Source organism: Ovis aries, chromosome 23, assembly GCF_016772045.2.
Source record: "Ovis aries strain OAR_USU_Benz2616 breed Rambouillet chromosome 23, ARS-UI_Ramb_v3.0, whole genome shotgun sequence".
In the NCBI taxonomy this organism is placed as follows: Eukaryota; Metazoa; Chordata; class Mammalia; order Artiodactyla; family Bovidae; genus Ovis; species Ovis aries.
The window spans coordinates 61,779,975-61,806,304 of NC_056076.1; the positions used below are offsets into that span (position 1 = coordinate 61,779,975).

The following is a 26,330-nucleotide window of genomic DNA, read 5'->3' on the forward strand; positions in this document are numbered from 1 at the left end:
GGATGATGATGTCAAACCAAGTGAGATAAGTAACATTTCCCTGAAAGCTATGGCTAAGTCAACTACACTTCAATAAAACAAGTTTTTAAAAAAGAAAGATACGGATTGGTGACATGTGGCTACCAAACCCATAAGGGCTGAAATTGACTTGAATATGTTCCCTAAGGGCTGGCTTCTTCCAAGGGTGCTGCAGGGACCAAGAGCTTTGTCTTCAGGGTTCGCCCTTGGCTCAAGCCCCAGGCTGGCCCTTCGGAGCCGTGCCATTGTCCACAGACCACTCATTTTCTTGGAGCTTCGGGCCCCTTGTCTGTAAATGCTTGTACCAGCCCGTGGCCTTCCGGACTCAGATAGAGCAAGGCAAGCCCAGCACCGTGACTGTCACGTGGTAAGAACTCAGGACGTGGGGGCTCTCGTGGTCCCACCTTCTGGCCTGTCCTGCCTGACTCGGGGCTCTCGTGGTCCCACCTTCTGGCCTGTCCTGCCTGACTCGGGGCTCTCGTGGTCCCACCTTCTGGCCTGTCCTGCCTGACTCGGGGCTCTCGTGGTCCCACCTTCTGGCCTGTCCTGCTTGACTCGGGGCTCTCGTGGTCCCACCTTCTGGCCTGTCCTGCCTGACTCGGGGCAGGTAACACCTGGAAGCCAAACCCTGGCCGCACCTCCTGCAGAGCTCCCGCCTTGGAAGGAGTGCTCCTGGTGGGCACAGGCCCTGCAGGGGCGGCCCTCCGCAGCTCCCACCTGGAGGCAGAGGCGGCCGGCGGGCGGCGCGCAAGTGGGGCCTGGGCGGAAAAGAGATGGGACCAGAGAGGACCCGGGCTAAGCTGGCCTGCTCTCCCCAGCCCGGGATGGGCCTTTCTCCGTGGAAAATGTCTGCTTTCTAATACTGGGTCATAAGGTGGATTTTATTTGAGTTTGTCAGATTATTTGATCTCCATTTTGTGAGAAAGTCGTCGTGTCTGCCCTCCAACAAAGTCAGTTCAGGTTGAGGAAAGGAGAGCGGTGACGCTGAGGGAAGGAGGGTCAGCCTGAAGCCCTGTACTCCTGCACCTGCACCGAGAAACGCACACACACACACACGGACACACACACACACACACACACACACGGTCACCCAGACACACACAGACACACACAGAGACACAAACACACAGACACACACAGAGACACAAACACACAGACACACACACAGACACACACACGGTCACCCAGACACACACAGACACACACAGAGACACAAACACACAGACACACACAGAGACACAGCGAGAGAGACACAGACACACACGGACACAAACACACGGACATACAGGCAAGCACAGAGACACACAAACATACCCGGATACAAACACACAGAAACGCACACAGACACACATACACGGACACACACACACAGAGACACACACAGGCACACGGACACACAGACACACACACAGACACACAGAGATACCTAGACACACAGACACTGAGACAGAGACACACGCTGATAGACACAGACATACAGAGAAACGCGCACACACACGCACACGGACACGCGTGCACACACGGACAGGCACGCGCACACGCGCACGCACACACGGCCGAGCTGGACTCGTCCCACGTGCTCCGTGCTGTGGGCAGCGTCTTATCTCTCCTCCCCTTTTTCATCAAGAAGATCCCAACACTGGCAACCACGCCCCAGGTAAACAGGGTAGTAAGAACCACAGGCAAACCAGTAGCAACAGGTGGCGCCTCCCCCGCGGGCCAGCAGGAGCACCTCTCAAGAAAGCAGGCCTGCAAGCAGCTTTCCAGGCCCGGTGCAGACTCTCTACTGCTCAGAAAGCGCAGGCTCCTTGTCTCCGGTGCAGACTCTCTACTGCTCAGAGCGCAGGCTCCCTGTCTCCGGTGCAGACTCTCTACTGCTCGGAAAGCGCAGGCTCCCTGTCTCCGGTGCAGACTCTCTACTGCTCAGAAAGCGCAGGCTCACTGTCTCTGGACGCTCTTGCTTTGTTTGTTTGGGTGTACTTTTGCCTCCGTTCTGCAGGAAGCCTCACAGATATGACAGGGTGATTTAATTCGGTACAAACCTCGCCTCCCTAATTCTTAGAATGTAGATAGATACCACTACCGGTGTTCTTAGAGTTACACAGCCTCCCACACCAAACCTAGCGAAGTAGAACCCACATTTCATTGGAATCCCTACTTTTAGCTATTTGCAGGTTTTTCTTGACGACACAGGAAACCAAATATGAGGCAGTGTTGTAGATACTGATAAATGGGCTTCTAGAACGTGTTCAGTGGCTGGCAGGACACTGCCTGATTTCTGTCCCAAAAGGGAGATAACGACTAGCCCTGACCCCTCGTAGGGGAGAGGGGACTCCAGTGCCCCTCTTCTCAGGCGAACGGGCTCACGGCAACAGACTCTGGGAGGCACCTCTGTGAAGGCCCTGGAGAAAGCTCCTCCTGTGTCCCAGCAGCCTGTCAAGAGCCAGAGATGACAGAAAATTCCACGCGGTGGAAAGAAAATCAGTTTGAAGGGAGGGGTGACATTTGCCTGGATGTCTGAATGCACCGAGCTCTAAGCCCATTTGGAGTAAGTCAGGCACCTTCTGCGTGAAGCGGGCAGTGAGCCTCCCACACTGCAGAGGAACCGAGTGCAAGGCCGGGGCCTCTTCCTTAAAGACTTCTGCGCCTCTTGCTGCACTGAGATCCAGCACACGGACCAAGTTCAGCCTTGGCTGAACTCCCCCCAACTCACAGTCTATCTGCACCCTGAGCTGACAACAAATCATCAGAAAAGTTCAATTTTTTCATGCAATACTGACGTTTAAGGCAAACCCAGATCCCAGAAGGTCCTTCAAAAGACACTAACCAGTTCATCCTTACAACCCTCCTTTTCCCACCACCACCAACAGGATGTACCAGCTGGGATAAGACTTGAACAAATAACTTTTAAATCCCTGCAGGCATGCTCAGTTGCTCGGTCATGTCTGACTCTCTGCAACCCCGTGGACTGTAGCCCACCAGGCTCCTCTGTCCGTGGGATTGCCCAGGCAAGAATAACTGGGGTGGATTGCCATTTCCTTCTCCAGGGGGTCTTCCCAAGGAACAAACCCACATCTCCTGCTTGGCAGGTGGGATTCTTTACCCGTGAGCCACCTGGAAAGCCCCTATCCAGCTTTTAAATAAGTTTCTTTAAAAAGGAAATTAATTTATTCATTCATTCCCATAACTTTCATAGAGCACTGGGCGGCACAATCCACTGACAAGTAACTGTACTAAGATTTAGAAGACCTGGCTCTACCAGGCAAGGCACCCCAGGCCGTTTTCCTAACCTTCCCGTGCCCCAGTTTATTTCTCCCTAAAATGGGAGCCTGGGCAGGATGGTTTCCAAGGTTACACTGAAGCTTAGCATCTGGAGCCTCCGTGCTTCTGCTCAGCCTACTCTGTAAGACACTTCTGGGTGCAGCAGAGAGGCAGCCGTGCAAAGACACGGTTCCGACTCATCCTGTCCAGTGTCACTGCCTGGCTCTACTTCCAAACCTCCATCACAGGCTCTTTCGACTCAGCATCCAATTCTATCCTCCTTTAAATGTCCGCCTCTCTTTGATGCATAGAGATTCTTAGTCCAATGGGGCCCCTCCTAGCTGCACAGGATTGGACCGAATATCTCTCCACTCACCTGCACATCACAGCTCCGCGGCCTGTGTTTCGTGGCAGCAGGCACCAGCAGGAGTTCTCTCAACAAGGACGACTTTGGCCTGAACCAACACATTCTTGGGGAGATTCTAGAATATGGGGTGACTCCTGATCCATGCAGCTTGCCCTGCTCCCAATGTGCATCCGTCCCCCTCTCCTGCCTTAAAAACAAACATTCTGGCCTGCGGCCTGCAGTCCTGGGATAAGAGACCTGGTTTGAAATCTGTGCATGTCGGACCCGTCATCATCCCAGCTCCTGCAAACAGGCTGCCCTCAGGCAGAACAGCTTTGCTCATCAATCAAGCTTCAGGGAAGTGGGTGGTTTGAGTGTGGGGCCCACTTCGCCGTGACCGAGCTCCTATGAAAACGTCTGAGTGTGAATGAAAAAAACTCAACAGTCTGCTTTCCGCGTCCGCTGCAGGAGGGCCAAGACAAGGTTTTATTTAAAAATAACTCCCTCCTCTTTCCTGAAAGCTGAAAGCAAGCACATGAGCTTAAAAAGAATTCCTCTTTCAAGATTTACTAGTGACTCAGATCAGAAAATACAGCTGTCAGCGATGTCACGTGCAGAACAAGAGAAATATTGGGGGATGCTTCTCGAGTATTTAGAACTTAGAGATGACCTATTTCTGGTTTTTTAAAGAGCCTCCTGAGAAGACATCTCACGTGATTGTGAGGTATTCGGATGGCAGTTAGCAAGCGGAGCAAATGCTCTGAGGCTAAGACGGGACACCGGGCCATGCTGCGTTCCGTCCCTCGGTCACGTCCAACTCTGTGACCCCATGGACTGTCGCCCACCAGGCTCCTCTGTCCAAGGCATTTTCCCAGCAAGAGTACTGGAGCAGGTTGCCATCTCCTCCTCCGGGAGATCTTCCCACCCCAAGGACTGAACTCGTGCCCCCTGCATTGGCAGACGGCTACTTCACCACCGAGCCACCAGTGAAGCCCAAGACAGGCTACGACACAAGTCCCCCTAAAAAGGGATGCGGTTCATGGAAGAGTCGAGTTCCTGCCACAGGGCTGGAAACAGCCCGACGGTGATCTGAGACTGGGGCAAGCCAGGCAATTCCTGAAGTCTTAAAATGAAAAGATATTTATATGTATGTTAGACCTATGCACATATTGTATGTATATAATATATATTTACATATAATCAATAATTATATGTACAGTCAATCCTAAAGGAAATCAACCCTGAATGTTCATCAGAAGGACTGATGCTGAAGCTGAAGCTCCAATATTTTGGTCACCTGATGCGAAGAACTGACTCACTGGAAAAGACCCTGAGGCTGGGAAAGATTGAAGGCAGGAGGAGAAGGGGACGACAGAGGATGAGATGGTTGGATGGCATCACCGACTGGATGAACATGAGTTTGAGCAGGCTCCAGGAGTTAGTTGGTGGACAGGGAAGCCTGGTGTGCTGCAGTCCATGGGGTCACAGAGAGTCGTACAGGACTTAGTGACTGAACACCAATACATAAGTATAAATAAAATGGGGCCAATTATACCTTCAACTCATAAAATTCTGAGCACTAAGACATTACAAGCAAACTTTCTATACCATAAGCACAATACAAGCGTAAAACATTATTATAATAAAAAGCGTATTTATTCAAATACACGTTACCCTGTTCAGAATTATCTGATTTCTAGTCTAGCTTTCGTCCTTTAAAGAATGAGTTTTTAATTAATTCAGTTTATACATATTTCCTGTCTGAACTCTTCACATTTTCAAAGCTCCTACACAAGTGACTGAAGAATACAAGCTTAAAATAACCTGAGAAATAACAGAAATAGAATAGATAGATGATTTTAAAAGCATTTACCCTTTGCCCCAGCAACCCTTCTGGTATTGTCTCCTGCCCACATTCAAACTGACTGATGACAAAGGTTAGCTGTAAGACCAAACGATTGGAAATAGCCAGGTGCCCATCAATAAGGGTGGCAACGAAACGTGGAGATGATAGCTGCATAGTGGCCTCCAGTGAAGCCTTCCCTGGGCAGACCCTTCCCTCTGGCCCTGGGCTGGACCCTGTGACCTGCTTGGGTAATGGAACATTGGCGAACATGCTGCAAGGAGAGCCCTCATAAGCCTTTTTATATCGTGGCATAATCCCTCTCTGCGTTTGGAACCTAGTCACCACGGGAAGAAGCCCGTGCTAGTCTCCCGGACACCAGGAGCCAGTGGCGGTGGACTCTCCCACCAACACGCAAGTGAAACCATGCTGGGCCATCGAGGCCCAGTCAAGCCGCCAGACGGCCCCATTCATACCAGTAAATCCATGAAAGAAAAGCTACCCAGCGGAATCCAGCCCAACAGCCCCCCGAAGAGCCGTGAATAAATAAAACCGCTGTTTTAGCTTAAGCCACTAAGTTACGGAGCAGTGTGTTACCCAGCGACAGATAATGGATCCACCACAATATTCTGCCAAACAGTGGAATACTATGAAGGCAGCAGCTTACCCATGAAGAGAGGAAAAGGGCGCCCTGACATGCTAAGGCTCCAAGACACACTGATCAGTCCACAGGCCACCGGACAGCAAGCCTGCCTTTCATGCCGAAACAGGAAGACCCAGATAAGTAAACAGATGTGTGTGCATACACACACTTATTCTGCATGAAGAGTCTGTATACATACTCGAGAAATTAACACAGTCCCCTGTTCCCAGGGAATAAGGGGGTGAACTGGGCGGATGAGGACAAGGTGAGAGTGAAACTCATCAATAAAAATGTTTCTAAATTGTTTCAGTATGAGAACCATGTGAACCTATTACCTATTCAGAAATCATATTTTTAAAGTAAAATATCAGACTAATCCAAGGTAGAAATGACAAAGATCGAAACAGCAGACTTTCAAATTATTATAATTCTCGCGTGATGTCATCTGTCTCAAGTGTTCCTCTGAACCGGAATAACCGCCTCTCTGTAATGCACACGGTGATCTGTAAGCACAGCTTATCTTCCCTGCTCGGCGGTAAACGCCTTGGAAGGAGGGACTGTGCCTCACGCATTTCTGTTTCTTCTGAAACTGGCAAGAACCATGCAGGGCACAGAGCACGTTCTCCATAAACGGTTGTTGAAAGAAACAGACGACACTCTGACATCCCCAGGGGTCTCCCGTTAGTGCTGATACGTCCTCGGATCTTCAGCAGCCTGGCTTCCCTACCTGCACACAAGCTCCACACACCAGCTCTGAAGAAAATGGTGGGCACCCACTGTATGCTGGGCTGGCTTCCCGCACCACCTTGCCCTGAGCCACTGGCCAGGTAAACCTACCAGCTAAATTCGAAGGTCATGGGAGGAGAAAAAGCAAAGCAGACTCCCCCATTTAGAAGGAAAACAACAACACCCACAGGGGAAGTCTAGAAAAAGAAAGACCTTTTATTATTTCTCATCAGTAACAAATTTCACTTCTGTGGTCGAGTGAGCAGCAGCCTGCAGCACACTAACCCTGCAAAGCCGGGTCCAGACGAGCCACCCGTGGGGATGGGAAGCCGGGCCCACCCCGGGCCTCCAGGGAAGCCGGCGCTCAGGCCACTGTGAAGGGTTTGTCTGCTCCAGTCTAGCGTTTCCAGGAAAGAGAAGGCCACAGCTTTCTGCATAACCCGATTCGGGGTTTGACAGTTCTCACTGGAGAGCATCCCTTACTTGGAACCTGTAGCTCTCCTCCTGGCCCTCGCCTCTGCCCCTCTGACATGGGTTCGCTGTTTCCGGTCTGACCCTATGAACGCATCGCCTTTTCAAGGAGGCGGTCTGAGTCACCCCATCCCTGTGTTCACCTCCTCCTCTCCAGATGTGCTCGGCCACGGCCTCCCCAACCCCTGGGGCCTCCTGGACTGCACCCTCCGGCGCATCCTGCCGCGCGCGGCCTTGGTGCTTGCACTCCACCAGCACAAGCCAAGATAAAGCGGTGAGCAGGCAACAGAAGGCGGACTGCCTGGGCTGGAGGGCACGCACCATCGTCTCAAGAGAGCCAGGGCAGCAGCGTCTCCCTCCAGTCGGTTCTCACCATCTCTGCTTCTCCCACATCAGTAATTCTAATTCCTGGGCTTCCCTCCCTGATTTCGTGCCCCAGTTTGTGGATTCATTTCACTGTTCTCGGCAGCGCTGCACTCTCCCCACAGCTATGACACCGGGGACTTTGTCACTGTGGGGAATCATCTTCGAAGGTTCCAACAGGTAAAGAAAGCCAGAAAGTGAGGCTGACAAGCTAACATGCCTCTATGCTTCTGCCAAGAGAGCAACAAGCGCTGGTTATGCGCCAGCTGTGTGCAAGGAGGTGAGTCAGACGCTGTCAAGAGTAAGACATCACCTCTGCCGCTTAAGAGGGACACGGGTGAGATGGCATTTACAAAGGGAACGTGGGCTCGGATGTGCAGAGCTCACTGACGGGCCAGGTAGGTGTGCAGCTGTCAGCCCAGGCAGAACAGAGGCTGTGGAAATGGCAAAGAAGGAGGCAATGAGCAAGATCCTCAGAAGAAGGCTGAGGCTGATTCCTGAGCACAGAGGAGAAAGGTGTGACACAGGATGCTTTCCAGGTTTCAGGTCTTGAAAGAAGGAAACTTGTACCACTCCTCACAGAGGCAGAAGGGAGCTGGCTATCCTGAGGACACCCTGAATTTGGGGAAAAAAAAGAGGAAATTTAATACTCAACTTCAGATGGGCAACTACAAGTGGGAACATAGCTTCCTGATGGAAGGCATGAAAATAAAAGCCTTTGTGGAGGAGCAAAGACACAGAGCTGAGCACAGAAGAATCGATGCTTTTGAACCGTGGTGCTGGAGAAGACTCTTGAGAGTCCCTTGGACTGCAAGGAGATTCAACCAGTCCATCCTAAAGGAGACTGGTCCTGGGTGTTTACTGGAAGGACTGATGCTGAAGCTGAAACTCCAATACTTTGGCCAGCTGATGCGAAGAGCTGACTCATTGGAAAAGACTCTGATGCTGGGAGGGATTGGGGGCAGGAGGAGAAGGGGACAACAGAGGATGAGATGGCTGGATGGCATCACGGACTCGATGGACGTGAGTTTGAGTGAACTCTGGGTGTTGGTGATGGACAGGGAGGCCCAGCGTGCTCTGATTCATGGGGTTGCAAAGTCGGACACGACTGAGCAACTGAACTGAACTGAACTGAACTGAAAGACACAGAGGAAGAGGAGGGCTCAGAGGCAGGGGCAGGGCGAGCTTGACCATCTTAGTAGAGACCCCAGCAGGTGAGCGTGGGCTTGGCCCCAGGAGGAGCTCCACGAACGTGTTGTAACTGTTTGGAGAGAGGAGAGTAATGCGGTCGTCAGAAAAGTGAGAAGAAAACCAGCAACAGAGCCCAGTCCCATCAAAGGAGAAGAACTCAAAGACGGTCAAGGACGAACACAGCGTGCAGAGCTGCATGATTTCCTGCAGACCCAGCGCCACGCTAAGCGTCCAGGCTGCCTGGTCCCCAGCAGCGGCTGGGTGGTCCAGCCCATGGCCCAGGGGACCACAGAGCCTGCACAGACCCCCAGGGTGGTGCTGCCTTACTTGGCATGAAAACAAGATCCCTGGGATTTATAATATTTTCAATTTACTATTTGCGCTGTGTCAATTTGACTATGAGATCTGGGAACTTCGAATGGAAGTCTGAAAGGAAGCGGGATGTTGCGGCGTGCATGGACTCCACCAACACTGTTTACTCCAATCTCAACTCTGGAGAGAGGGAAACTGGAACGAGAATTACCTTTATTTCTTAAAAAAAAAAAAAAATAAGACTAACATTCAAAGACCCCGGCAGTTGATTAAACATCCAAAGGAAGGTTCTTGATTAAAGGGACTCTTGACAAGAAGCACTGAAGGTCTAAGTAAATATCCCCATCTGGTCTGGGGCCCGCCACCTGGCCCTTCACCCGCCTGCTCTGTGATAGGTTTCAACCGACCATTCTGCTTCATTTGTACCAGTGCAGAGGCCACCTGTCCTGGGCTAGGCTCTCGCATGAAACAAAGTGAACAGTTCTTATTTCCGTGCTGCCCAAATGATTTTTTTAACACAAAGCACTCCCTTCCACCTTGAGCAGATTTAAGAAATGCTGACTCTGAAGAACAGGTATAAACAAGGCAATCTTTTGTTTATGAAGACTGTTAACGACCCACTCCTAGAAGGACCCCTCCTGTCCCGGGCACTGGTGAATTAATCCATCCACACTCTTTAGCTCATTTCCCTGGCTGTTACGAGCTAAAGTGGAGAAAGAAATGTTTTACAGGGGGGACGCGGTGTATGTGTGCTAAAAACAGGCACCACACAAATCCAGACACAGAAGCGGAAAAGAATTCCAGGTGCAGGGACCAGTGTAAGCGCGAAGGGAGGGGGAGGCAGGCGCGTGGTGGGGGGCGCGTGGAGGGGGCGGCGGCCGGCGTGGAGGGGGCGCAGCGGAGGGCGTGGGCTGAGGACTCGCAGCCAGGAAGGCTGGTGGGGGGGTGGTATTCTGCGATAGAGCGCGGCCATCCAGCGGGGGAGGCCGGCCTCTCTTGGGAAGGTCTGAGCCAGGAGCAGAAAGGTCGCAGGGTGCCCTGCAGCGCTGGGAGAGGGAGGGGCACACGGAGAGCTGGCACCACGGGGACCCCCGGCCCCCAGCCCCCCGGTCTCACAGGCGGCCGCAGTCTGGAGACACCCGGTCTCCTGGAATCAGTATCCGTTTGGATCCCGCCTCCCGCAGTCCTCAAAAGGTCTAGCGTTTCCTTTTCCCCAATACACTGTCACCCCGGTAAAAGGCGGCAGGTCCCTTTAGGCAAGGCCGGGGGACAGGTTAAGAGTATAAATTCGAGGGGAGCGCAGCAGGGTCCTTCCTCAAGGGGAACCAGCCTCCCCTTCATTCAAGGGGCCCTGGGTCTAGAAATTGGCCCAGGTTTGAGAACTGATTGACGGTCCATGACTCTCCGTTTTTATGATTCCAGTCTGACTTCTGGTCACTAGAACTGACTTCTGGCCTCGACCTGCTCTGCTTACACAGATCGAGTCAGCCTTCAGGAGCCTGCCCACAGATGTCACGTCTAGGAGCACGGTGAGGACAGAGGCGGAAGCGGAGGAAAGGAGGCGCAAGGCGGGGCGTGGGCAGCGGGAAGGGGGCGGACGGCGGCGGGAAGGGGGCCGAAGCCGGCTGGACGAGGGGCCGGAGGCCGGCGCGCCAGGGCGAGGGGGCGTCTGGCGGAGGAAGAGACGCAGTAGGAAATGGCGGGGAGCCCCCCGGGGCATGTGAGCAGCAGAGAGCGGTGAGTGTGGGACGGAGACAGGGGGATGAAGGTCAGAGCCCAGGGCTTCCGGAACCTCGTGCACACGGGCAGGAGCGTTCAGGGGGTGGAGATGTGACCGGAGGCGCAGACGGAAGAAGGCCCGAGCCGGCATCTGGATTTACCCGCAGGGAGTGGAGAGGGGAGCTGCGGAGCTGGTCTGCGGGCGGCTCAGGGCAGCGCAGGGAGAATACCGCTTGTGCAACAGACTCAAGGTCGAGTTTCAGGAGAGATGTTTCCTGAGGTTCCAACTGCTCTAGCAGAGAACGCCAGCGTGGCTCTGGATGTCCTCAGAAACTGGTGAGTAAGTAGGACAGCTGTTTCATGAGAATGATGGAAACAGACGACCCCTGGAGCAGCGGGAGGGGTGGCGGGGATGGGCAGCAGGGAATGAGGCCGTGGAGCCAGAGGCAGATCATCCACTTAAAAACCGGGCGGAAGAGACGGTGGCCCACAAGGAGCAGCAGAGTTACAGACCATTTTCCCCAGGATTTGGACATCCTAAGTACACTTGCGGACAGCAAAGGGGAGGTAGGGAAGGTTCTGGAAGTTTCTGGAAGTCTGGGGAGCCCTGGAAGGGCCTGGACTGTTGAACGGAGGACAGACATAAGTCTACAGGAGGTACTTCATGAAGGCTTCAGGGTTATGACCCCCTGGTAATAACCTTGGTGGTGAGTAAGGGGCTCAGTGTGGACTCAGGCCCTAGAGAGAACAGTCTTTTATTCTTTCCAAAATAGTGAATGCAGAATTAGCATTGCATCTGTATTATCTTATCGTTGGCTTCAAATTTCATTCCTGTGTTATGCTTTCCCAGTGTGCTTGGTTGAAATTTGCTTAGCTGGTAACATTCTCATCAGCAAGGAGTCTGCAGCCAGCAGTGTGCACCCGCAGTGTTCCCTTAAATGCACACTGCTCTTTTGTGAATGAGACACAAAGAAACTGAATTTCTAACTAATGCAAGATACTGGATTCACAGATAATATTTTATCTGGGTTTCAGTTCAGTCATATGTCTCAAAATGAGCTTATCTCGCCCGTAAGCCTTCTGCTTCCCTCTGTTCATATTTTCCCCTGCCATTCAGAGCGGGTGGCGGGTTCGCGTTTCTTGCCATTCATTTCTGCAGGGCTCCGTGGAATAAATCGGTGGCTTCTTGCTTAGCCGGACTCTGAAGGCCGGGCCCCGCCTGTCACCCCGTGTAGCCCACACGCTCTGTCCTCACTCGCGGCCTCAACTGTTCTCCGACCCAGTCCGGAACTGCCGGTTCTTCTCTTTACTTCTCTCCACTTGGCCCCAAACATCGAGTCCCAGGCTCAGACGCGTCCCTGTCCAGAAGCTGCCTCTCGAGAGCGCCCTGTCCTGTCTGCTCTGCCCAGTCCTTCAGCTCTGGTCTCTGCAGGTGGTGTCCTCTGGGTGCGAGCGTGCTCAGCCACTTAGTTGTGTCCGACTTTTTGCGACCCCATGGACTGTCGCCCGCCAGGCCCCTCTCTCCATGGGATTCTCCGGGTGAAAAGACTGGAGTGGGTTGCCATTTCTCCCTCCAGGGGATCTTCCCGGCTGAGGGATGGAGCCTGTGTCTCCTGCATTGGCAGGCAGATTCTTTACCGCCGTGCCACTGGCATTCTTTACTTCCAGTTTTAAGCTGACTGTATATTTTAAGTGGTCACCTTAATTCTTCACTAATACTCTTTTTGGCCAAACACTGGAGCTTTGGCCATCCCTTGTGGTCCACATCTTAGGGAGTATGGCCTGACTGGTCCTTTACCGCGTGCAGTGAGATCAGTAAATGACGAGAACGATGGTGCTGACAGGTGGAGCCTTCTCCTGAACGTAAGATGTCGCGGCACAAGGTGTCACTCTGACTCGGCTACAGTCTCTGCCTCTCCCTGGCTAGAGACACAGCTGCCAACACAGCAGAGCCACGCGGCTCAAGGACGCGCTTCCGTCGCGAGAACCAGGGGCAGACTGTCCTGAATCCTCCTGCCCCTACACAGGTTTTTATCAGAAACGCAACCAGTTTACTCTGGGGTGGGGCGGATTTTGGTGACTGCGGTAGAAGACGACTGCATTTGTACTTGCCCTCTGCTGCTACAGGAGCCTTAAGAATACGGACTGGGACAGGTCTGAAGATTATGAGCTGCCCAAAGGAGAGGAGGAAGGGGAAAGAAGGCATGGTGTTTTCAGCGGGCACAGGGCTTAGGGGGTCCCACTTTAGAGATCAGAAAACCAAGGCCAGAGAGTGAGGAGTCACAAGACACAACGGGGACCCAGGTACCTTAGGCCTAAATCCCAAGCCTTATCAGATACAGATCACTGTCTTTATAAGAGAGATGGAAAAGTGTGGAAAGGAACTGCAAGAGAGGTGGGTGGGAGAGAAGGAGTATATGGAAAATTCAGACTTGTTAACATCCATGTCCCACAGTTTATACACTGTTCCTGATTAGGACTAAGTGACCTAAATTCCTGTACACAGAGAAAGGGAAGAGCAGGTAAACAGACTCATGCCCACTGTGTATGTTGCTTTCCCTCCCCAAACTATGAAGGCTGGTTTCAGATTCCCACATAAAAATGCGCGTAAAAACGGTAAAGCAGGCAAATCTGTTACTCTTGCAGCCGGCTAGAGTGACTCGGGTGCTTTTCTTGGCAAATATTCAAATGTCACACGCCAGCATCACATGCTCAGTACTATTTCAGTCAATATGATTTGTGTCAAAGTCACCTGAACTGGGTAATGGTTTGATCTTAGTATCACCAGCAGGCCCTCACACAACAGCCCTCACTACTAATAAACTCACAAGAAAGACTTCAGTTTAGGAAACTAGCATTTTCTTAGAAAAGGGGGAAAAAAAAGCAGTTCTCAGTAAAAGATAAACCACAGAGCTACTGTGTTCAGTCAAGTTGTACGTATAAAACCACACACACACTCTCTCTCTCTCTCAAAATAAAATTTAGGCTCTGTCTAATCCACAAAGGTGAGTAAATACAGAATTAAGGCATTAGAACCAGAATCCTGCTCATGACTCTCCTGGACATTGAGACCACACTGAAAAATGGCGGAACTGCCTTCTAGACCACCTCGGGTGTCCTCCACGCAATTCTAACACCCATAATTACCGAGGTGGTTCTCCTGGTGGGACAACAAGGGTTGGCAGGCGTTCGCACAGAACAGAGTGGTCAGAGTTCTCTCAGAGACAGAATCTATTTCTACCTCAGAGTACAGGGAGGCTCCAGGCCCTCAGGGACTCCAGGACCCAAAATGAGTTCAGATTAAAAAGCTGAAAGGTGGGGGGGTGCCGGGGGAAAGCTTTCTGTCAGGCGGAGAGCCGCCAGCAGAAAAATCAGGGCTGAAAACTGCTGAGAAAGGCCAGCGGCCGTGAGGCTGCACCCAGACGCGGGGGGCAGCTGCATCGCCGGCGAATGCCGGTCTCTGGGGGAAGGCAAGAACCGGGGCGAGCTGGAAGGCAGAGGGGCAGAGGGAGGGGAGGAGAGGGGCAAGGGCAGCGGCAGGGCGCAGAGCCCGGCCTCCAGGCGAGGGTGGGCCGCGCCAGGGCCCAGGCTTCGGAGGACGGGCAGTGAGGAGGGAAGGGGATGGAGCAGGCCCCGTCTCGGAGGCTGAGGCACAGCCACAGCCCAGCTCAGGAGACAGGCTGCGGGGTCCAGCCCACCCTCCTGCCTGCAGGCTTCTAACACCACGGGGACAGCTGTCTTCAAAGCACTGGAAATGTAAACGGTCGTGGGAACTCTCACAGATCCCACGTTGCCATTCATCCACGTGTGTATTTTGAATGCAAAGGTTCAGAAATTGTGTGTGGTACACGTCACCTTTTGAGCTCTGCCAAAACTTGTAAAGAAAAAAAACTAAAGCCAAGAGGGAAATTTCTCGCTGCCATGCTAACCAAATGTTGTCTGCTTAAAAAATAAATCCTAAGCATATGACTGAAGATGGAGAAGAGGCGCAAGGACTCTTTAGAGGCTGGAAAAAGCGGAGAAGTGCATTCTCCTCAGCCCTCCTTACTTCATTTGAACCCAGTGAGATCTGCATTGTATATCTGACCTCTAGAATGTAAGGTAATAAAGTTATGTTGTTTAAAGCCAAAAGAAAGATCCTAAGCACAAAATAACACCTTAAGCTATGAGATTCATTTCTACAGATATTTCTTCACTAGAACCCAGTTCGAGAAAACCATAATCTCTTCTTAGTGAATTCTCTTATAGATGTTGCCGTGATGGTCTTCTATGGCTCCATGTTAGTCTTGAGGTTTGGAACTTCCGAGGGCCCCCATCTCCTTACCCTTCCCTGCAGTCCAGCAGCACTGCTTCTCGGGGTCGACACTGTCACAGCCACATGTAGGGACACACCAAAAAGTGACCTCATACTCTGCTGGTGAAAATAGAAACTGCTATACCATTTAGAAAGCAATCTGGAAGTATCTATCCGAAATCGAGAACACCATCACTGACGAAGTCATCACATGTCCCTACAGCACTGTCGGGAACAGAATCATTCAGTAGGTTACACTGTGGTCGGCCAAGGACTAGCATGCAGTGGTGGGAAAGAAAGACGGGAAGAATTTCAACCATGGATCACTATAAAGTGAGAGAAAAAACAAGATGCAGAGAGGAACATATGACTTCATCTGATTTTTATGAAGCGATGAGAGAAATCACGTTTCTGTTATATCAGATGTTTACTATAATTAAGTGTGCAAGAGGAGTGAAGTGCAGGAGCATTACACACAAGGCTGATAACACTGGCGACATGGGGGAGAGGGAGTGGGGTGGAGGGAAGGGAGGGAGTGGGGGAAAGAAATAAGTGAAAATGAAAGAAGAGAGCAACCATAAAAACCACATGGATGCCACGAGCTCATTTATAGGAAATCGTGTGTGCTTAGGCACACATCTATAAACAGAAAATGATAGTTTTATTTCAAGGTGTTGAGATGTTTTTAAATATAATTCTTTTACTGTGTTCCTTATATATATATTTTAAAACATACAGCCTCTTGGATTGTTTACAGAATCAGAAAAAAAGCATTGAGAGGTAAATATGAAAAGTCCCATGCACAGCAGTACAGGTTCCCAGAGAGGAAGCAACTAGAGAGAGAAGGTTGCGATGTCAGGGCTGGGGTCGGACTGGGAAGGGTCTCTGTGCTAGGAGAGACAGAACAAGTTCTAAGCTGGGGATCAACATAGTCGTTTTGGTAGGAGATTATAAGGGACTTCTTTTCTTCCTGTTGCTCTTCTCTATTTTCCAGAGTTTCTGCAAAAACCATGTCTTGCTTTTGCAGTCAGAACCAAACATACATATATATGTATATATATATATAATTTTAAAAATTATGCCATGAACCTTTTTAAGTGGGTGGGGTAGTAATCAACATAATATACATTTTAGTATATTATGCAGTGGCCCCCGAAACAGAGATTGAAAGTCATTTATGGGACTTTCCTGGTGGTGCGGTGGATGAGAATCCGCCTGCCAGTGCAGGGGACAAGGGTTTGATCCCTGTCCGAGAAGACTCCACACACCCGGGAGCAACTCAGCCTGTGCACCACAGCCGCGGAGGCCCACGCCTGAGCATGCGCTCCCGTGAGAAGCCCACACCGCCACGGGCAGCCCCGGTTCGCCCCAACTAGAGAAGGCCCTCACAGAGCAATGAGGACCAGTGCAGCCAGAGACAAATGAAGCTGTTCTAAAAAGGCATTCACGAAGGAACAGTGTCAGCGAGAGTTGATGATGGCCCCCAATTAAGAAGTGGTGGAAATGGAAAGGAACACAGTGGGCCTTGAAGGTTTCCTAAATAAAAAAGACGAACAAGCCAAACAGTGGGGGAAAACTGCTTCGTCCCAACTGTCGTTACTTAGTCGCTGAGTCATGTCCGACTCGTCAGCAGCCCCCAAGGACTGCAGGCTACCAGGCTCCTGTCTGGGAGTCTCGGGGCAAGGATGTTGCAGTGGGTTGCTGCTTCCTTCTCCAGGGCATTTTCGTGCCTCAGGGATTGAGCTGGTATCTCCTGCACTGGCAGATGGATTCTTTACTGCGGAGCCGCCAGGGAAGCTGCTAAGTTCTCAGCAGCCCTTTGTAAAGTTTAGACGGATGCCCACGAAAACAGCCAGATGCCAGTCAGTTGATTTAATCAAAATTAGAGAACCATAATTGTTGTCGAGACCAGTCCATTTAATAATGTCACGTCCCTAAATGTAGCCACATCTTGGAAGCCATATCCAGGAAAAATGCAATACCCAAGGGAAAGACCAAAGTGCTAGAAACCTCAGAAGATCAATTGTGCTGATAAGCGGATGTGAAGCGCTTTCCCCCGCCCCTAGAAAGAAAGCCACTGACAAGCACTGGACCCAGCAAATACCGGGGTTTTGTAGATCAAATAAAAATACTAAGATTCCCAGGGAACTCCTGGCTTGCATCCATTTTAGGCTGTAGCCAACAACGTTTCTGATCAATGTTAGGAGAAATAAATTTTAAGTTTTCTATCCAGTTGTGGTTCGCCTGTTTCTAAAAGCTGGCACGTTCTAAGAACCCCCTTTCACTCGAAGTGTTTGAGAAGGTGACAGCACACGGCTTCCAAACACCTTCCAGCTTCAAAATCCTCTGGTGCGAGAGGAGACGTCATGCCAACTGCCGGACTTGACGCCTTCTCTCTCTCAGATGTTCCAAAGGAGGGAGTTTACTAAATAAGCCATGTTTATGCTTTCTGGCATTCCTGAAGCAGATGTAATATAGCTGAAAGCAAACAATTTTAGTGATGCGAATTCATGCATTGCCATCTGAACACCATGTAATCACGAAACTAAAATGTTTACCCAATAATCAGAGACCGAGGCAAAGGAACCAAAAGGCATTTTGTGAGACAAAGCACTGGCCAGTACATCCAATAAAAGGATTTATGGAGAGTCAGCCTGAAATGGCTCGTGAGGAAAAGTCACCGTGACTTGGTTTCTAATCACACAAAAAGACTGCCCCGCTATTATTCCAAATGGTCAGAAAAAAACCGGGCAGGAGCCGGACTGGTTGTCACAGAAAACCGGGTTCTTCCAGCAGGCTTCCAGGGTAAGCTCTCCAGAAGGCAAGCAACATCCTAGCCTCAGAAGAGCCCCACCACTCACCCACGACATTCCTCCACAAAGCTAAACCACTCTGGTGGTAAAGCACACTCCTTCCACTCCTCACACGGGTGGTGCGTTCCCTTCCACCTCCCTGCCTTCCAGGCAGCTGCCCCCCGGTCTCAGCATGGCTCTTGATCACCTACAGCCCTCTCTTCCTCCACGTCTGGCTGAAAGCCCACCTCTCCTCCGTCTGACACCAACCAGCGGGGGTCCTTCACCCGATCTGAACCCTCTCCAGATCTGTGCGCTCAGTTAACATGAAGGACTGGGATTCTCTGGTGGTCCAGTGGCTAAGACTCCACGCTCCCAAAGCAGGGCCCCAGGGCCCATCCCTGGTCAGGAACTAGATCCCACATGCTGCGACGAAGAGTTCCCGTGCCAGGAGGAAAGATCCCGCAAGTAAGACCAGGCACAGCCAAGTGCAGACACACATAAATACAAAAAACACACAAAAATTCAAGTATTGGCAAGCTTCTTTATGGGACGAGCCCCAGGGCACAATTCCCACTGGATCTCCTAAAACCCTGAAAACCCCACAGAGCAGAGTGAGAAGGAATTCCCTTCCTTCCTCTCCGTCATCCCCTCCTTTCAATCCAGGGTTTGTCCAGCATCTACTCCATGCAAAGCCCCATTCAAGGTTTCTTCATGTACCATTCACATAACCCCCTCTCAGACCTCGGGAGAAATCATGGACTCGCTCCCAGCCCAGCTCTGCTCCTCTCCAACTTGCTCGTCTGCGGTTGTGTTTGGTTCTCTTCTGCTCAACCCAACATGCGACCAATTGCCCGCTATTGCCTACCTGGCTCCTCCCCTTTAATTCCTCTGCCTTGATATCTCTCCTAAACACCAAAGCCTCTTCATTACTGTTCTCCCTGCAACCAGGTTATTATCTCCATGCATGAGTTGCCTGATAACAGCAAGAATCCGACACTTTATGTGATTCCCGTCTATATAACACAACCCGAGTTCTCTCGTTTGACATTAAAGAACATCCTCATTATTACAGCTTATCCAGGCGCACAGGACTTCTGATTTCAGATGCCAACCAACTGGACTCCTATAAGTTTTTCTTTGTGCCATTTCCACTGTGTGAAATGGCCTTCACCCAACTTTGATCTAAAGTCCGACTTTTCAAACCTAGCTAACATGCCAGCCAACTCCCCCAGATCCAAACTGATTGTTCTTCCTCCTGAACATTCTTAGATTTAGTTGTTACGACTCCAAGCCTGGAGGGAAGAGATTGTATCTGTTTGTCTTTGCATTCCAACACCGTCGCCAACCATGGGAGGACTCCTTTGGCACCAGCGGGGTGGAGGTGCCAGCCCTGGGAGGTGAGTGTCCTGGCCGTCGTCGTCTTCCAGGTGTGCGCAGGGGCTGCAGGCTGACAAACACACAGGACACACTGGATCGGCCAGAAAGTTCATCGGCTTCCCGTACGGCTTTACCTGCCGTGCATGTTCCTACAGAGTACTCCGGCAGGAGATGTAGAAGCCAGCTAGTGAACCACGGAGTGTATGAGGTGTCTTTTTAAAGACCTACCTCACCTACTGGGCTTCCCCAGTGGCTCAGCAGTAAAGAATTGGGCTGCAATGCAGGAGACATGGGTTCGATCCCTGGGTCGGGAAGATCCACTGGAGGAGGGCATAGCAGCCCACTCCAGCACTCTTGCCTGGAGAGCCTCATGGACAGAGGAGCCTGGCGGGCTACAGTTCACAGGGCTGCAAAGAGTTGGACACGACTGAAGCAACTTAGCATGCATGCACACACCTTACCTCCTATGCCAAACCACCAAATATACCATTATATTGGGCTTCCCTGGGGTCTCACGGTAAAGGAGACGTGGGTTCCACCCCTGGATCAGGAAGATCTCCTGGAGAAAGAAATGGCAATCCATTCCAGTATTTTTGTCTTGGAAATCCCATGGACAGAGGAGCCGGGCAGGCCCTAGTCCACGGGGTCACAAAAAAATCAGACACGACTTAGCAACTAAACAATAGCAACACACCACTACATGAAGACACATCCGGCTGTGAAGATCAACAGGCAGGCACAGACCTCCCTCCATCGCTGGATACACCCGAGGTAAGAGCACAGGTTTCAAAAGCACCCAGGAAGACAAGGCTCAGAACTCTGAAAACTGGGGCTATTCTTTTCTTACAGGATAGAGAGTGGGTTGATATGGAAAATAAAGGCATTTGTCTCTTAATGGTAATAATCCTCAAACTCATCACTCTAAGTTCAACTACAACAAGCCCTTAAGGCCAGGAAAGGAGCTGAGAAAACATGAGCGTCTGGGAAAACTAAACATTCTCTCACCTGCGAAGCTGTGCTGGTGGGTGAGAGCTCTTGTAAGGGATAATCATTGCTTTTTATTTGAACACTGGTATTCTGGTAGCAGCTGAGCAAAGTTTTCTGAAGCGCTCAAGGTGAGCTATGCTATAAGGTGACCACGTGTCCCTGCTTATAAGGAAGACTCCCAGTCGCCATCTGCGATCCCTGCAGAATTACTAACAGAACTGCCCCCTTCTCTGTCACAACTGCCCCCATCTGAATGATAAATTAGATGACCACCCTGTCTGTGAGTGCACAGTCAGAATACAGGGGCCCATCCATACAAGGTAAGACAGTTTGCTCTAAAACACCAGGGGGGCGATGCCAAGAATAGGGCAGAATCCAGGTTTCCTGACACCAAACCCAGGCTCTATCTCAGGGAACATATTTCCTCTAAGTTGTTTCCTCATCAATTAATCACGAAAAACACTTTGGGAAATGGTAAAGATGCACAAGCGTGGCTTCTGCAAACCAGCACTCACCATTCAGCTGAGGAGACTAAGCACTTTCATGTTCACTAATTAAGCCGGGCCAGACAGCTTCATCATCTGGTGCCAACTATGTGGTTCCAACGACAATTTCAAAAGGGGTTAGAGGGAGAAAAAACCCTGATGGGCTGTGGACTTCAGGGAAAGTTTCTGGGAGATGATGGAACCTAAACTGGATCTTAAAAGGGGAAATAAAGGAAGAAAGGAGAAAAGAAAATGATATTTTTCCTTTAAAAAAATGGCAGAGGAATAAAGCACTTAGGTGATGCTCTGAGCACTCTGACGCTATAGACAGAAGATGTGGAAACAAGACGAAACCATCGCCAGCTGTCCATGCGCCCTTCCCCAGAGCTCCCGGTGCCTGGAGGCGCAGCAGCCGGCAGCGTGGGGCGTCTGGCAGGCAGACGCGCTCTGGCTGCTAGGTGACGGCGTTCCTCCCTGTCACGTGGTGGGAAAACAGTGGCCACTTGGACTTCTATCCTCAGCTAGTCCGCTGACTGGCCGTGTGTCTGTGGGCAAGTGACTTCATCAGTTTTGAGCCTCAATTCCCTTCAGTAAAGCGCTACGGCTGGATGAAGTGATCTCTAAGGACCTTTCAATTTCTGGTCCTTTACAGTCAATCCTAGGTTGTATCTAGTTTTAGTTTAGTTTAATTGATTAATTCTAGATTTAGCTCAATAGTGGATGTGAGTGTTCATTTCTGGCAAAATGGTAAACACTGGGCTGATCCTATGGATCCCTTTTTGCTATGAAGATACGAAATGCTCAAGAAAAATCACAATGCTGCACCTGGAAGGAAAGAAGCAAGGGAGGAAAGCATGGGCTCCGGAAATGAAGAAAAACTGAAGCCTGATCTTTAGAAAGAAGTCGACGCCTCGGTGTCCAAGCGAGTTTCAGACCCACACCAATGCCCTTGGGGATCTGGGGACAATGATTAGATTCTAACGCCCATGAAGAGATGTGGGCTTCGACCTGACTGAGGTGGAGGGAGGGAGGTGGAACTGGGCCCTTTTCATAAATCTTACAGTCACCCCATCCATGAAAAAGGGACAAAGACCATGCCCGCTGCCTCAAGATGAAGGGCAGACAACTGCCTTAGATCCAGAGACCAGGCTGCCTCTGAGAAATCAAAACCCCAAACATGAATCACATTCAGTTGTAATACCAGAATTTACATTATCTGTGTATCTGGGTATAGGACAAGAAGCGAACATAAACACAATTCCAGGACCATCAGAACACCTTTGATCACTGAAAGAAACAAATATGTGACCATTACATTGGGACAGTTTCACAACTCAGGACTCACAAGATTCCCATTGAAAAAAAATCTCGGTGAAGATGAACTTGCCAACACACACACACCCTGAGAATTCACTACCATAAGGACCAGTCATAAAGATAACTTTTTAACTAAAATCTAAGAACTGGAAAAATACTACAATCTGAAATGGGCTATGAAATAAGATTTCTTAAAAGTATTAAAATGATAAAAGACTAAAAACCATAATGGAATAATAGGAGTGAATTAAAAAAGAGAAAGAAAATAGCAGACTTGAAAAAGAACAAAACGGAACTCCTAAAAATAACTTAATGGAAAAGTTAGACAGTAGGGTGACACAAATATAGAATTAGTGAACTGGAAAAAGAGAATTAAGGAAATCAACCAAAATGTAACACAGGATTTCCAAGGAAAAATGGAGAACTGAACACACCATATCCAACACCTCAGTAACTAACACACCATATCGGAAACCTCAATACAACTCGGGAAAGTGGCCATTCAAAGACATAAGCCCCGAAGGACAGGAGACCCAGGGAAGGGAGACAGCAGTAAGATTTCCAGCAGTAAGACGGGAAGCAGGTGGGCAAGTGGAGACAGAGCTAGCAGAACCAAGGAGGCAGAGTCTTACACTGGGGATAAGGGAAGTTAGGCGCCAAGTCCCGGGCTCAGAAGGTCCGGGAACAGACAGCACTAGCTGCCTTCGGAACTGGGGAGGGAGGAGAGGGGAGGCCTGGCTGAGCGAGGAGGTGGGACGAACGTAGCTGAAGAACCAGTTCGGCTTCCCTGGAGGCTTAGATGGCAAGGAATCCGCCTGCAGGGCGGGAGACGTGGGTTCAGTCCCTGGGTCGGGAAGATCCCCTGGAGAAGGAAATGGCTGCCCAGTGCAGTTATTCTTCCCTGGAGAATCCCGTGGACAGAAGAGCCAAGAGTCGGACGTGACTAAGCAAGTAATGTTTTCACTCTTCTACTCCCAGGCCTCAGGTCCCTTTCCCAGCTCCACCCTGCTGGGCAGCGGTCTTTCTCCCAACTGGTGAAACTGGAGGTGTGGGCTCCAGAGACATGGTTCCTGGACTGGGGAATATCATACGTCACGCAGAACAGAAAACACGCACGCTGAATGCTGGCCCTTGTCTCACTCGGCTCAGCACTCAGCCCTGGAACAGGCCGAGCTTCACCTCCCAGAGCGGGGTTTGGAAGGGTGCTCCCTGGAGAGTCTGACCATCTCTGTAGGTTCTTCGGTAGGAGACTTCAGGGGCTGACATGCAGAATTCCCCAACAAATGGCATTAACATATTATTCTACGGTAATGCTCAAAGTCGATAAGCCCCACACGTCCTCAGAGCTTCCAAAGAAATGATTAGCTCTTCACTCTTCAAGATGACCAACCACTCAAGGATTACGAGGCGTGCGAGGAAGCCTCTACAGGATAGACAGAGTGCAAAGCAAGCACACAAACGAAAGGCAACATGCAGGAGATGGAGGCCGTGAAGGGAGAAGACAGTTTCCAAAGAGAGCAATAGTTTTTCCAGAAGACTGAGAGAATGTCATACATGAAAACAGAACAGAATGCTTAAAAAACACTCAACTATTTATAGATGAAAAGAGGAAATTCACAACAGTAACAGCAATGAAAACCCAACAGACAGGTTGGAAATTGAAGAAATCATCCTCCAAAAGAGCAAAAGATAGAGAGAGAGAAAACAGGAGGAAATCAGAGGGCTGGTCTAGAAAGTACAACACCCACATGATAGGAGTTTTGGAAAGAAAGACTTGCCACCGAAAGCGAATTCGACAGCTTGAAAGAACGCGCTGATTGCTCAGTACAATAGATGAAAACAGACTCCCACACAGGAAAGTTATTGTGAAATTCAGAACACTGGGGAAAGGAAAAGATTCTACACAGTCCCAGGGGAAAGGAAGAAAAGGTCAGGTACAAAGCATTAAGAACCAGGACGGTTTCCCCTTCTAGCAGCAACACTGGGAGGGAGCATGCATCAGAGGATGCCTTCACACTTCTGGAGGTGATTCAGTTTTGACCTAGAATTCTTTGTACAAGACAGACACGCCTTCCGGTGAGAAGATAAAGACCTCTCAGGGGACTTCCCTGGAGGCTAAGACCTGTGTTCCCAATGCAGGGGGCCCGGATTCCACCCCTGGTCAGGGAACTGGATCCTGAAGGCCGCACCTGAGAGGCCACACGCCAGAGGAAGATCAAAGACCCTGCACGCCACAGTTAAGACCCGGGGCTGCTGCTGCTGCTGAGTCGCGTCAGTCGTGTCCGACTCTGCGACCCCATGGACCGCAGCCCACCAGGCTCCCCCGTCCCTGGGACTCTCCAGGCAAGAACACTGGAGTGGGTTGCCATTTCCTTCTCCAATGCATGAAAGTGAAAAGGGAAAGTGAAGTCGTTCAGTCGTGCCCGACTCTTAGTGACCCCATGGACTGCAGCCCACCAGGCTCCTCCGTCCATGGGATTTTCCAGGCAAGAGTACTGGAGTGGGGTGCCATTGCCTTCTCCAGGGGCAGCCTAATAAATACATAATAAAAATATTTTTAAAAACATATAAAGTCCTTTCAGACATTCAAAGTGTGAATCTCTCTCTTGGATCCATTTTGGAAAGGCGACTTATAGATTGGGAGCCACAAAAATGTGTGAGCGGAAAAAGAGGAAATTTATGTGATTTGACTCAGGCATAAAGCAGAGGGGTGATGTGGCGAGGGGAGCGGACCAGACCAGCGCATCGGGGAAAACGCGCGGTGAGGGCCGCCGCCAGCACGGCGCTAGGCTATCATCCTGACCCCGCGGGGGACGCGCTCACTCAAATAACGGAGTGGGTCAAGAAAGGGGATGCCACTCAAACGTCAAGCAAAGTTCTAGACTACCAAGGGAGAGAGAGCCCAGCATGCAGCTGTGCAACAGGCTGAAGAAACACCCAGACGGAAGGGAGATGCAAGCCTCCAGGAGGCATGCTACCAAGAAAGAGAACTCACGGATTTCCGGTGTGATCGGCCTGGTGGAAGAGTGCGCTGTGAGCCTGGGAGACACAGGAAGGCCAGCTTCCTCTGCGAGGATGGAGAACAGCAAGGAAATGGAAACAAACCAAAAGCCAAGACACATCAACACGCGATACCGTGGATATCCGGAATCTTAAAAAGCGGTAAAAATGAACTTGGTTAGGAAACAGAAGTGGAGTCAAGATGTAGAAAACAAACAGAGTAGCCGGGGATACGGGGGGGGAGGGGCAGCGGGGAGGCCGCCTGCCGCCTGCGCCGCGTGGCACGGACGGCCGTGAACTTGGGCGAAGCTCGGGAGGAGGCGGGGCGGCCGGCGTGCTGCAGCCCATGGGCCCCAAAGAGCCAGACACGCCCGGGCGGCCGGACAGCAGCGCACTTACTGGAGAGCACACAGAACCCGTCTCAGTGCTCTGTAACGGGCTATCTGGGCAAACGGTGCCAAGCTGAGTGGGCATGCGTGTGACCGACTCACTTTGCTGTGCACCCGGAACCAACAAAACACCGCAGTTCAGCTACGAAAGTGAAGTCGCCCGGTCGTGCCCGACTCTTCGTGAGCCCATGGACCGTAGCCTACAAGGCCCCCCTGTCCATGGGATTGTCCAGGCAAGAGTACTGGAGTGGGTTGCCATTTCTTTCTCCAGGGGATCTTCCTGGCCCAGGGATCAAACCCGGGTCTCCTGCCTTGCAGGCAGACGCTTTACCGTCTGAGCCACCGGGGAAGCCAACTCAACTATACTCCAACACAGTTTTTCCGAAAAGACAGATATTAACTTCATAAAACTTAAAACCTTGAACTGCTAATGCTCTCTCCATAGGCCAGATAGCGAAAGCAGTACCGACAGACTTAACCCCGTACTGCAAGAGAGTCGTACCGAGGGAACAGGGCTGGCAAAGCAATAGGTGCGGTTACGTAAGAGAGCGAAGCCTGTGTTTAGTACAATGGGAAGTTGAGACGTCATGAGTAACACTGATGACAGCTCACAGCATACACATTATTTGGAAATGCCAGAGGTGTGCAAGGGAGTGGCTCAGTCGCGTCCGACTCTGTGACCCCATGGACTGTAGCCCACCGGGCTCCTCTGTCCATGGAATTTTCCAGGCAAGAACACCAGAGTGTATAGCCATGCCCTTCTTCAGGGGATCTTCCTGACCCAAGGATCAAA

The 26,330-nt window shown here is 50.8% G+C and overlaps 1 protein-coding gene across 2 annotated transcripts in view; it reads right to left on the reverse strand.

Annotated features, from left to right (window-relative positions):
- The window catches only part of BCL2 (BCL2 apoptosis regulator), a 198,425-nt gene that overhangs the window by 76,356 nt on the left and 95,739 nt on the right, over nt 1–26,330 (reverse strand). The window lies entirely within an intron of this gene.